Genomic DNA, 11,261 nt, shown 5'->3' on the forward strand with positions numbered 1-11,261 from the left:
CAGAACAGAGTGCAATAAATTTGTATAATTAAATGAGGAAGTAATTCAACAGGTTACATATCGTGGAACTAGTTCACAACAAGTTATATTCGACGCGGGGAGTAACCGACCCCACGGTATAGTGCCCTACAAATGTATTGGCTTCTGAATGTTCTCAAAATTCATATACATTAAAATTAAATAAAAATATTGTAATTCTAGACTATTAGTTTAATGTTGAATGGATTTGTAATAAAAAAATATTGATTTGTTTTAAGGTCAAATAATGATAAGCTTTTTTATGTAAGACATGTAAACGAGAAAGAGACACTGCATAAAAGGCATGTATTTGAGACAGCACTCATTGCAGATACTTAGTACTGGTATAAAAATAAATCATAATTATTGTAAAGTAGTCATTACAATTCTTTTAATTTTTAATCAAATAAAACGGCCAAAACTCTTGGTTATTAATACACCAAGTCGCTTTGGCCACAATTGCACCGGGCGCGACGCACTTCCAACCCTCCATCCGTGTTCAGTGATCTATTGTTTGCGGAGAGAAATGAAACGAGAAAAAATCTCGTTCCCAAACGTATCGTGAGAAATCGTGAAATGTGCTCCGCATTCATTAAGCGACGCTCCGACAGAAATCAATAAATATCGTATTACGCTCCGCTCGCCATGAACGTGTACATTACTTGTTAAAGATTTAGTTTTTGTACATACATTAAAACTTGACCTCGTCAGATACTTTTACCTGAATAATTATTATTTCAGAAATTTATTTATAAAGCTTAATTTAACAAGAGACGATAACTTTTGTCATTTAAATATGTTTCTATTATAGATTACGTACTTATGATATGCAAGACACATGTTCAAAAGTTAGGTACAAAAAGCTCAATCTAAGTATGTTAGACAGCCTAGAATAAGTCTAGACATTTTGAGCGCTCGAAAATGTTAAATAGCAAAAATAATGGTAATAATCGACTATTGAAAAGATTTTTGAAGCCTATTCCGCCAGTTTTCATAATGATGTTTTTCTTAACCTCCGAACAAGATGTATTAAGTAATCCCCAATCTTTGGTTAAGATTCACGTGTTTCTAGTCACTGGGCCATTAATGCTTACGTTATCGTAACCTTGTGATATAAACACAAGTCTTAACTTATTGCTTCCATATGAGTTTTGTGTCTTAAAACTATTACTTTATTATAGCGCAGTCATTCGTGACTATCTTTTCTTACCGCCCATCTTATGGTTAGATCACTCGTATTGTAAAAGTTTTTCTCGACTAAATATGATGAAAATAAAAATATCTGAATTGACTAACAATAATCGATAGTTAAAAAACGCTTATAATATTTTTCATTTATAAATGATTAACATTAAAATATTTAATTAATTTTTATATGTTCAATATAATAAAAATAGATATTCAAAGAACCAAAATATTTTCCAGACAAATATATAAAAACATATTACTTTATATATACGAAATAACGATTATATCCCATTAATTATATTTGTAAAATAAGTTCCTTATAACAAATTGTTCAATGATAGTTGTTATGCAATGCATTGGTGTTAAATTATTCACCATTCTCAATTTTGCGGCAACAATGGGCAGTCACGCAGCCACTTCAAGTGGTATGATGGATCGGGCAGCGCCGAATGGCGAGGCGAGGTTGCGAGGTGGCGACTTATGTTGCGCCACCCGACGTCGCCGGCGCCCGCGTCACTCAACATTGACTCATGCTTGTGGATTCCTGTTTACTACCTACTACCTAACACTGTAGTAACGCCGAACATTATGCCCAAACGATCTGCCAACGCATTGTCTTTGAACTTACTGTTCGACTATAAATGTCAACGCTGATTTAGAGACGCCAATTTTCTCAGAATAAACAACGTCGCTGCGACCAGCAATTATAGGGGACGTTGTAAATTAGAATTTGTTAATTAGAATCGTAAAACTTAAGGTTTATCGAAATGAGCAGTTTTTACAATCTTGTTAAATGTAAACATGTATAAAGTTTGTCATCAAATATATTTCTTACGCTGTGACAATTCGATCTAATAATTAAAAATAAGAGTTATAAAAAAGATTAAATATACATACTGGTTGGTTACTTGAGTCGTTATGTGTAGTAATATAAAGTATATATTAATTTCGATCTAAATGTTTTTAAAAAATAATAATAATAGCAATAAATTAAAATACATACACCTTTCTATGCACGAAGTGACATTAATTAAATTGATCTCTATGATATGATGCGATCTATAATACCACTGTTAATAATACTGTTGATTTCATAAATGGTAGGTACTTATGTACGCACTATTTGAAGGAATGTATTTATCATTCAAAGTGGTCAAGTTTTCGCTTGCGATTTCAACAAAAGACAAACTAATTATTAAAATATAAAGCAATCTTATATATAAATAAGAATATTATAAATGAGTAACTCGTCATACTGTCAATGAGCTAACTGTGGGAAATCTAACTTATGTGCTTTCTATTTTGGGCCCAGTTACATTACGAATATAAATAACATCTTTATCGTCAAATTTTATTAAAATAATAATACGTTTTGTCCTTTTTTTCATAATTTGTCACGAATATAAATTTGAGTTTCATTAAAACATAACAAGTGTGTATCTTATTTTATCTTGCCCGGTATAATTATATTTACTTTGGAACCATTCCCAAAAGTGATATGAAAACATAACGTGTTTACCGTTTATAATCTTGACAATGCGCTGTAAGAATATTTTTAATTTATTCATGGACAGCTACTGTGAGTGGCGAAAGCGGAGCAATTCGTGATCTTTGTTGGTAACAAAGTCAATGCTAAAACCCGGTCATTGTATATTTTCAAGTATCTAATCAAGAGAAATTACAAGTTAATAACTCGTGTTGTTGTTACTTCGTATTTATTAAAGTGAGTCAGTACAAATCATAGCTGTGAAAATTTCAGCATTTAAGAACAAAATTCTGGCAATAGTTATATAAAATTAAATAGAAAAGTTAACTAATTTTTGTAAAATATTAAAAGTAAAGATTTAAAATTATCTTTCATCACAAGTATATTTTCTCTCTCTCGCGATATTTTTCGTCACTACTAACGAACGCTATTATAGCAATTGAAAGTACCGCGTTAGTTATTCGTATTTGATCACAAAATCATAAGCGGATATACCAATTCACGTACGGGTAAGTAAGTAACTAAAAAAATGTTTTCATTTTATTGTACTACATCTTTCTACTGATAACTAAATAAACGGAACATTATAATTTCATATTTTCCAAAAGTTCAATAATTAAGCTATAAGATAACATTCCATTGCGACATGGTGATAGAAATTTATTTGAGAGGTTCGCTTGGTCTTGACGGTAAGTTATAGCGTGCAGTATGAACTGTACGATATGTTATTGTCAAAGCATGTCTATGCTGTGGAGACTGTAGACTACATTATTGCTGATCACGTGATATCTCGACGAGTCGTTATCTTTATTGCTTTCCAGCTTTGTTCTGTTTGCTTTCTACTTTATATCAATTGGTAATCTAATATTTATTTCGTTGTTACTGTACATACCAATTCTTATATTGCTGTAAAGAAATCTCGTATCAGAGATGTGGTGGCATCGGTTAAATGGGTTTTTCTTATGGCGTGAGCTCTTCACATTCTTTTAAAACGTGCACGCATTCATGTGACCAAGAATAGCATCTCGTGCGTGGATGCTAAAAAAATTGATAGTCTGTGACTGGACTAAGGGGTTGTTCGCGCACGGTCAACGATTTACATTCCTCACGATTTCTAAGGGTCGGTGTGTCGGGTCGGGGCGACGTATTTAAAAAAATAGGTCACAAAAACAACTACTTCAAGAATTCCCGCGAATCTCAAGATATTACTTAATGTTTTTGTACAGTCGATTAGGAGAAAGGTAACACGAGTTTCCGTGTCATAAAGGACCGTTCCATTGTTGTAATCAGATGAGGGCAAGAGTAAACAAATGGCTCGAGGTGGTGTAGTGCACTGTAGTGTGCAGGGAGGCGGAGTGCGATGCGCGGGCGCAGGCGGGGATCGGAGGGTCGGGCAGGTCAGGAGCATGAGGTCGCGAGCCGTGCACCGAGTAGATTAGTTACTAATGTCGTGCTCGAGCACCCTCCGACTACCGAATGAACTACATTATGCTGTAACGACAGCGGTCACGGTTATCTATAATTAAGGTAATGTATACGTTTATTATAAACTTCTATGTATCGGTGCAATGTCATTAATTATATTCATGTTATTATTTGTTTATACCTTAAAAATACTGTTAAAATGGATATATTCGGCCTCAGACCCAACACCGATCAGTTGTGTGGCTAAATAGTCGAAAATCCGGATACTATAATAACTATATGGCATGATTAAGAGAAATTCGCGCGCTACTACAAAAATGTCTAAATAGTTTACTCTTTGTATCAAAATCTCATTAACGTCTGTTATTATTATTAATAATATATATATATATTTAAATTTATATCTACGTAGTGTAATTTAAGTAAGTACTTAAAGTAGTTTCTTTTTGTTAGCGTTTATCAACTGATGACTAAACTATTAAATAGTTATGAAAGTGATGACTAATTTCCTTTTTTTGTTATTTTTTAATTGAATGTAAGTATTAATTATTTAGTCTAATACTTACTCAATATTCGGTATTCGGCCGAATATCGAAAAGTTACCCAATATTTCTTCCAATTCTACTAAAACATATTTCTTACGTTTTTTTTACAAAAAAAAGAAGTTTTTTTTTAATTTAACACTTTCTTTATTGATAGTTTTGTATATTTTAATGCCATTTAATGTTTTAATTATTATTTTAAGATACTTACTTATTTCTTACACGACATAACCAATATCATATATATATATATATATATATATATATATATATATATTATATTATTTATATATTATAATGAAAAAAGTGATAAGAATCCATTTTACATAAAGGTATATATCTATTCAACACTTCTCCTGTTTTTGTTCTTAATATTATGGATTATTTTATTTTTAATTTAATTTGTAAATACAGATTTTTAATTAATTGTTAATTGAGTTTGTCTAATCCATTTCATCTCTAGCTCTTAGCTTTTGTCACACAACATTATACGTGAAATTTTAATTGTCATTATTTTTTTTATGTGTTGCAATAAAAAAAAATAACACATGACATTTACTTAATTCATCACATAACTTCATCACACGTAAATTGTTAATGGTGTATTTCTTTTACTTCAGTTATAATATACACACATTAAATAAAATATTGTATGTGAACCAATCGATATTATTTGCTGATAATAATGTAAAACTTCGATTCGTATTCATACTTGTGGAAATGAAGATAAAACTTCAATATTTCACCAATGTTTTATTGTAATACAAATATAGTCATTTTAAATAAACATTAATTATAATAATAAAGTCTGATAAATTCGTGAGTTTTTAACGTGTAAAAAAATATGCTCCAGGTGAGGCTCGAACTCACAACCCCGGCATTGCTCACGAACACTGTCTTATAAGTACCGTGCGCTAACCAATTGCGCCACTGGAGCGATGAACAGATGAGCGAAATTATGTAACGCGTGCCACTCGTCTCTTCCCGCCCCTCCCGCGCCTTCCGCTTCTAGTGCCCTATCTATCCATCGTTATAATGAACTTGATTACGTCATGCATTGAATTTATTTGATTTTATTTTATGTTTATCTATGGGTGTTATGTTGTATTGTATAAGGTAAATGAAAAATAAATTATAACATTTAAGCAGATAGATTTGATTAGAGAGACTTTTTTATACTTTATACTTTGCTGCTACAATATTAATATGATACGAAACAAAATTATAATATAAATGCCACGATACGCATATTTTTCTTCTAAAAGTGTAATATGCAATATATATATTCGTTAATAACTAACTATACTATAAATGGTATAATAACTATATATGGTATAATATATATTATATATATATGTATATATATACATATAAATTATTTAAAAGTCGTAGAACTAGTAATCTCTAATAAATAATTAATTATAAATTATGTCGCGCGTGAAGGAATATCATACTCAAGAATTTAAGTTTCTGAGTCTCACGTGGAGGTACGAGCTGTCCGATACAACTGGGCCCCGGGGGCATTCGATTAGCGCGCAGCAAATGATATGTTAATGACCGATCGGGGAATATACTTTATTGTTCGCTGCTCCTTACTTGTACTCTGCCACCGGCACTGCATTACGGCCAATACCATTTACTACTTATCTATATTAACTATGCAGTCAATAAAGGCATTCGACTATGTAAGGTATAGTTTATACTAATATTAGAATGACGTAATTTTTTTTTTCTCGAGGTTTATTCAGAAGTCGCAGAGATTGCTTTTTATGGATAGTGGATCTTAAACGAAATTCATTGTTAGGGATCGAATCTAGGCAAGCGCCAACGTCATTCGCTCATTTACGAATTACTACTGGAGCAGCGTGGTCGTGTAAGCTTCTCCTTAAGAGGAGAAAAAGCATTTGTTAGAATAGTGGCTAGCTTGTAATTCCGGGTCGGGTCAATAAAAGTTGTTATGTTTTTATAGATCAGTTGTTGGATCTAGAAATTCCGTGACCTGGAGTTCGAAAGATGACTGGTTGGCTCGTGCCTTGGGAAACCCGTAAAGCTGTTTGTCCTGAACCTTGGTCAGGTAGAAATATTGCTGTTCCGTCAATTTATGGACCTGACAGAATAGAGAGTGCACCTGTGGACATCCACGTTCGCCTACACCATAATGTCTTCTTGCCCAGTGGGCTAGACCCAGGCGATAGATTTTCCGCCGTTGCCGATATGTGGTTGGACAGAAATTGTTATGATCCCCTTTATTCAATAAAGTATTGATTGCCAGTCTGTTATAATTTTGACCAATATTTTTCTGATTATATTGACGTAATGGTATATGGTACCAGTTTTGTCGTCTTGGTTGGTGCCATCCACTCGTCAGGTATTCTTCCAAAATCACAAACAACAATGGGTCACTGCTATGGGTGATCACTACTCATTAGGATATTTGACTGCCTATATATATATAGTATAAAAAAGATCAAAATACCATCGATGAATTCCTTAAAAGCGTTTTCTATAACAACATCGCAGTTAAACTGTTTCAACATCTATATAACCTATAGCATAACGACTGACGAGTTTAAATCAGAAAAATGTGAAGCATAGAGGGCATTTCGTGATATTTTTCTATAGAGAAAAGTTTATGCTTTTGATTAGACACAACTTTTGAAAACATAATGTAATTTACAATCAATATTTTATTTTTAACTATGAACTGGATTTACCCATACAAAATAAGGGACTAACAATTGTGTTTTTTGGTACTTTTAATCACATGATTAAAAGGACCAAAAAACAGTTCAACAGGTCAAGGTCAACAGACAGTTCAATTGCGTTTGAGACTTAAACTTCAACCTTCTAACTTCGCAATAAACGTTTTTGATTATGTAATATCATACATAACTTACTGTTCATCAGGTGTCAACCTCTACGTGTTGTAAGTACGTTGTAAGTGTCAAGCTGATTCAGATCCCAATTATTTGAGTAGTGATTTAATCTAAAAACTGTTTATGTTCAACTCGGTGATTATAGTTATAGTCAGTCGATCAATATTTTTTCGCACTCAGTTATTTAAAACATTTACCTTAAGTAGGAACGTCTCGTAATGTCTTCTGATTTTTGAAAGAAACATAAAAATGACATGAGATGTTCTTCTGTAGGGTATTAAGCGTTGTGAAGGTTGACTGGTACAATACAACTGGAGATCTTTTGTATATATGTAACATATTAAAATAAGTCAGAAGTTTTATCATACCCGTGTGCGACAATCATGACAATCAGAGGAATTTTCAATATGAAAGTTTTAGAACACACAGATTTGTTGTTCACAAGTGTGTTCTAAAATTTTGAAACGCTGACTCTTGTTATATATTATCATAAACCTAACAATTATATTAAGGAAAAATAACAATAAATTAAACTTGCTGCCATATTTTATACACCTGTACTAAACTATTAGTCAGCGCTCACAAACTAAATCTAGGACCTTTTTCACAAAATGTTGCGACTTGCTTAGCAACCAAATTGGTACATAAATACATATTTATACAACTATATATCAATAAATAAGTTATATATACATAAGTAGCATTGTAATATTAACTTACAAGTTACAAAAGCAATAATGAAAATAAACTTAATTTAAAAAAAAATAGTCAATGCGGTAAATTTTGTTTTGAGAGTACTTTCCATATAAATAATAAATTATTTCTAATTATTGTTATTTTTTTAGTTAACCTGTAAATAATTTTAGTCACAAAAATTAAAAGTATCTAATACCATGATTCCGGGGTATTATGTCAAACGAAATATGTATGTTGGAGTGGCGCTCAGTAAGGCAAATATTATTAAAAGATTAAATAGGTATTTGCTTTCTATATCGATACTAAAATACATAAAAAAATTCATTGTTGATAGTTTGGTAAATATCCCAGGTGCTTATGGTTAAACCATCTTACACGATGTAATATGTAGTACGTAATACAAATTTAAAATAGTTTAACGGCACTGACTGAACTGGAAATATTGGATGGCGGCAAACTGACTGATCGGTCCGATTGAGCAGGACAATTGCCCTTAATGAAAGTAATTAACACGACGCGATCAGTCGAAGTCGATAACGGCCCGCCAGTGCGCCCGCGCTGCGCAACCGATGCCGACACCACAATGTAAGCCTAAATCAGCCTACACATTCGGTCTAATTAGAAAATCTGATACGCATTCGTTTAATCAGCATATAAAGCTAAAACTTAGTAAATACTTTTTGTTTAATAGTCATCAATTTAAGAATGTAAAATGCCATTGTGTTCAAATCGTAATCAAACATTATATCGATTATGATTTAAAAAAAAAAATATGTATATTATTCATACATATATTACATATGTAAAGCAAAAATGAAATCTTTGATACGAGATATTATTTTAAATTTATTTACTTCATTATTATAGTTCTAACAATTCATTGACGGTTAAAGTGAACTAGAAGGTGCAGGTAAAGAAATTGTTCAATCCGTCACAAATCATGGAACATCTGGATCTTTCATGAGAAAGATATTTGTGGGAAAATATTACCTCTTTACAAGTTAAATAATAATACGTCAGTAATACTTAAAGTTGTTCAATAGCACTGTACGTAAACGTAACACACCTTTATTTTGATATACTTTTCAATGTAGATAGATCAAGGTTATGGTATACGTTTATCTGTATGGGTACAGTAAATCAAGAACAAATTTATCGATAAAAAGGTATAAAGCTAATAGTGAGACTTGTCGGTTTGCTTGCTTAAGATATTTCACAGATCCCTATGTAAATGTAAATACTTGAATAAATATTACCTACTTATCTCATCCGAATTTTTCAAGGTTGATGCTATCGATATGTTTAATAAAAACCGTTCGCAGGTAAAGTGAATTGCGTTACGTCATGTAATTTTAAAATACATATAATTTATAAAAAAAGAAGTGTCAGTAACTGAAATTATATTAATTTCTATCCAAGCGAGATTTTGTTTTGTTTTTAGATACAAAAAATTTCAATTAAATAACTTTTTATAGTGGTTCTAAGTTTTTTAACTATTCAAGAAAACATTTAGTTTTACTTATTCTAAACGTCCGCTTAAGTAATAATGAACAAAAATTCCAAAGATTTTTTTTGTAAATGTTATATAATAATTGTAGATTATGTACATGTAAAACGATATTACGTTTTACATTATTATTCAACAAATGCTTTTGTATTGTTCTGGATTTAGTTCATTACTACATAGGACGTAATATGTATGATTTTATGTTTATTTTGCACCGTGCACGTGATCGCTGCATACTGGCAACTTTAATGCAAAAGTCACGTGTGCTGATGTGGAGAATATTTTGACTAAACATGATATAACAATGTTGAAATAAAACAAAACCAATGTCACAAATATAGTCTCGAATTTCATAGAAACTATTAGAGAATATTATATTTTTAATTAATGTCTTATTAAATAAAACCAATTAAAATGTTTTATTTTAACTGTTTTTTTTCATCCACAGCATTGACTTTATTTTATTATAATAATACAAGTGGCGTTCTAAAATTAAAAGACATCATGTCTTTCTTCTACATTAAATTAAATTTAATAAAAATCATCAGGAATTTATTCACTTACATACCACTACGGATATCGTTAATGTCATAATGAATCGTTTAAAAAAACAACACGAAGCTCGATCAATAAGCATAAAGGAATTCCTCGAGAAACGATGAATGGTCTGGACTCCGGGCGTCATTCTTATGTGAGCCGAACGTTTTGTTTGATTGTGTATTTGTACTTAAAGAAAAAGCGCGCTTACTCTCAGGTGCACACCTGTTGAGGCGCCGAGCCCGTGGGATTACAGCAGCAGGTAGAGATGTGCAAAACGTCCGTCTCTCTCGCTTTGACTATTGAGCATAGTAAAGCTAGCGTGTACGACTCTATACCGATATATATGGATTTAATTTACTATTTCAAATTATTTATTTATGGAAAGTTGTGCTATTTTTATACAATGAAAGAAATATGAAATGTACATTTAGTCTTGAATATACACACTTTTCCAATATTAGGAATGGTTTTATAAGTACAGAATAGTTTTTCTTAAGTGAGATGTGTATGTGTGTATAGTACAATGTTCTTAATGCTTTCTTATATCAACTATTTTAATGGGTAGGTAAACCACAAACGTTATTAAGAATGTTTTTAAGTCATTAAAAAACTAAATAGCTAATAACACAGTACGTATTACAAATTTGTAAAATGTGAATAAAGCTATTCTAATATTTATAACTTGTCTTTTACTGCGTTGAGATAGCTTTGTTCTTTCGCTATGCGGTTAACATAAAGAAAGCTCCAAACGTACTAACATGTGGGCAGAGCCTACTCAGATATTTACTTTCCGTGTTTCAATTTTTGCCCATATCAGGTGATGGTGGTGTGCCGCCGCATGTGTACAGATTCAGATATGCTAAGAACGTGCAGATCGGAGCGGTGAACGTGCACGTCCCGAGTGTAGCCACGCCGTAGGCGTGAACATCGCGCTCCGCCACCGCTCGCATTCACAGATTTACGAGTATGCGCGCGTCTTGTCT

General features: G+C 31.9%; 1 non-coding gene across 1 annotated transcript; it reads right to left on the bottom strand.

Moving 5' to 3' along the window:
• Window positions 1-5,504: 5,504 nt before the first annotated feature.
• Trnai-uau (transfer RNA isoleucine (anticodon UAU)) lies at window positions 5,505-5,596 on the bottom strand. The gene is given in 2 exon segments: window positions 5,505-5,540; window positions 5,559-5,596. It is a non-coding gene; the product is annotated as a tRNA-Ile (tRNA).
• Between the last annotated feature and the right edge of the window lie 5,665 nt (window positions 5,597-11,261).

This window comes from Nymphalis io, chromosome 3 (assembly GCF_905147045.1).
Source record: "Nymphalis io chromosome 3, ilAglIoxx1.1, whole genome shotgun sequence".
Classification (NCBI taxonomy): domain Eukaryota; kingdom Metazoa; phylum Arthropoda; class Insecta; order Lepidoptera; family Nymphalidae; genus Nymphalis; species Nymphalis io.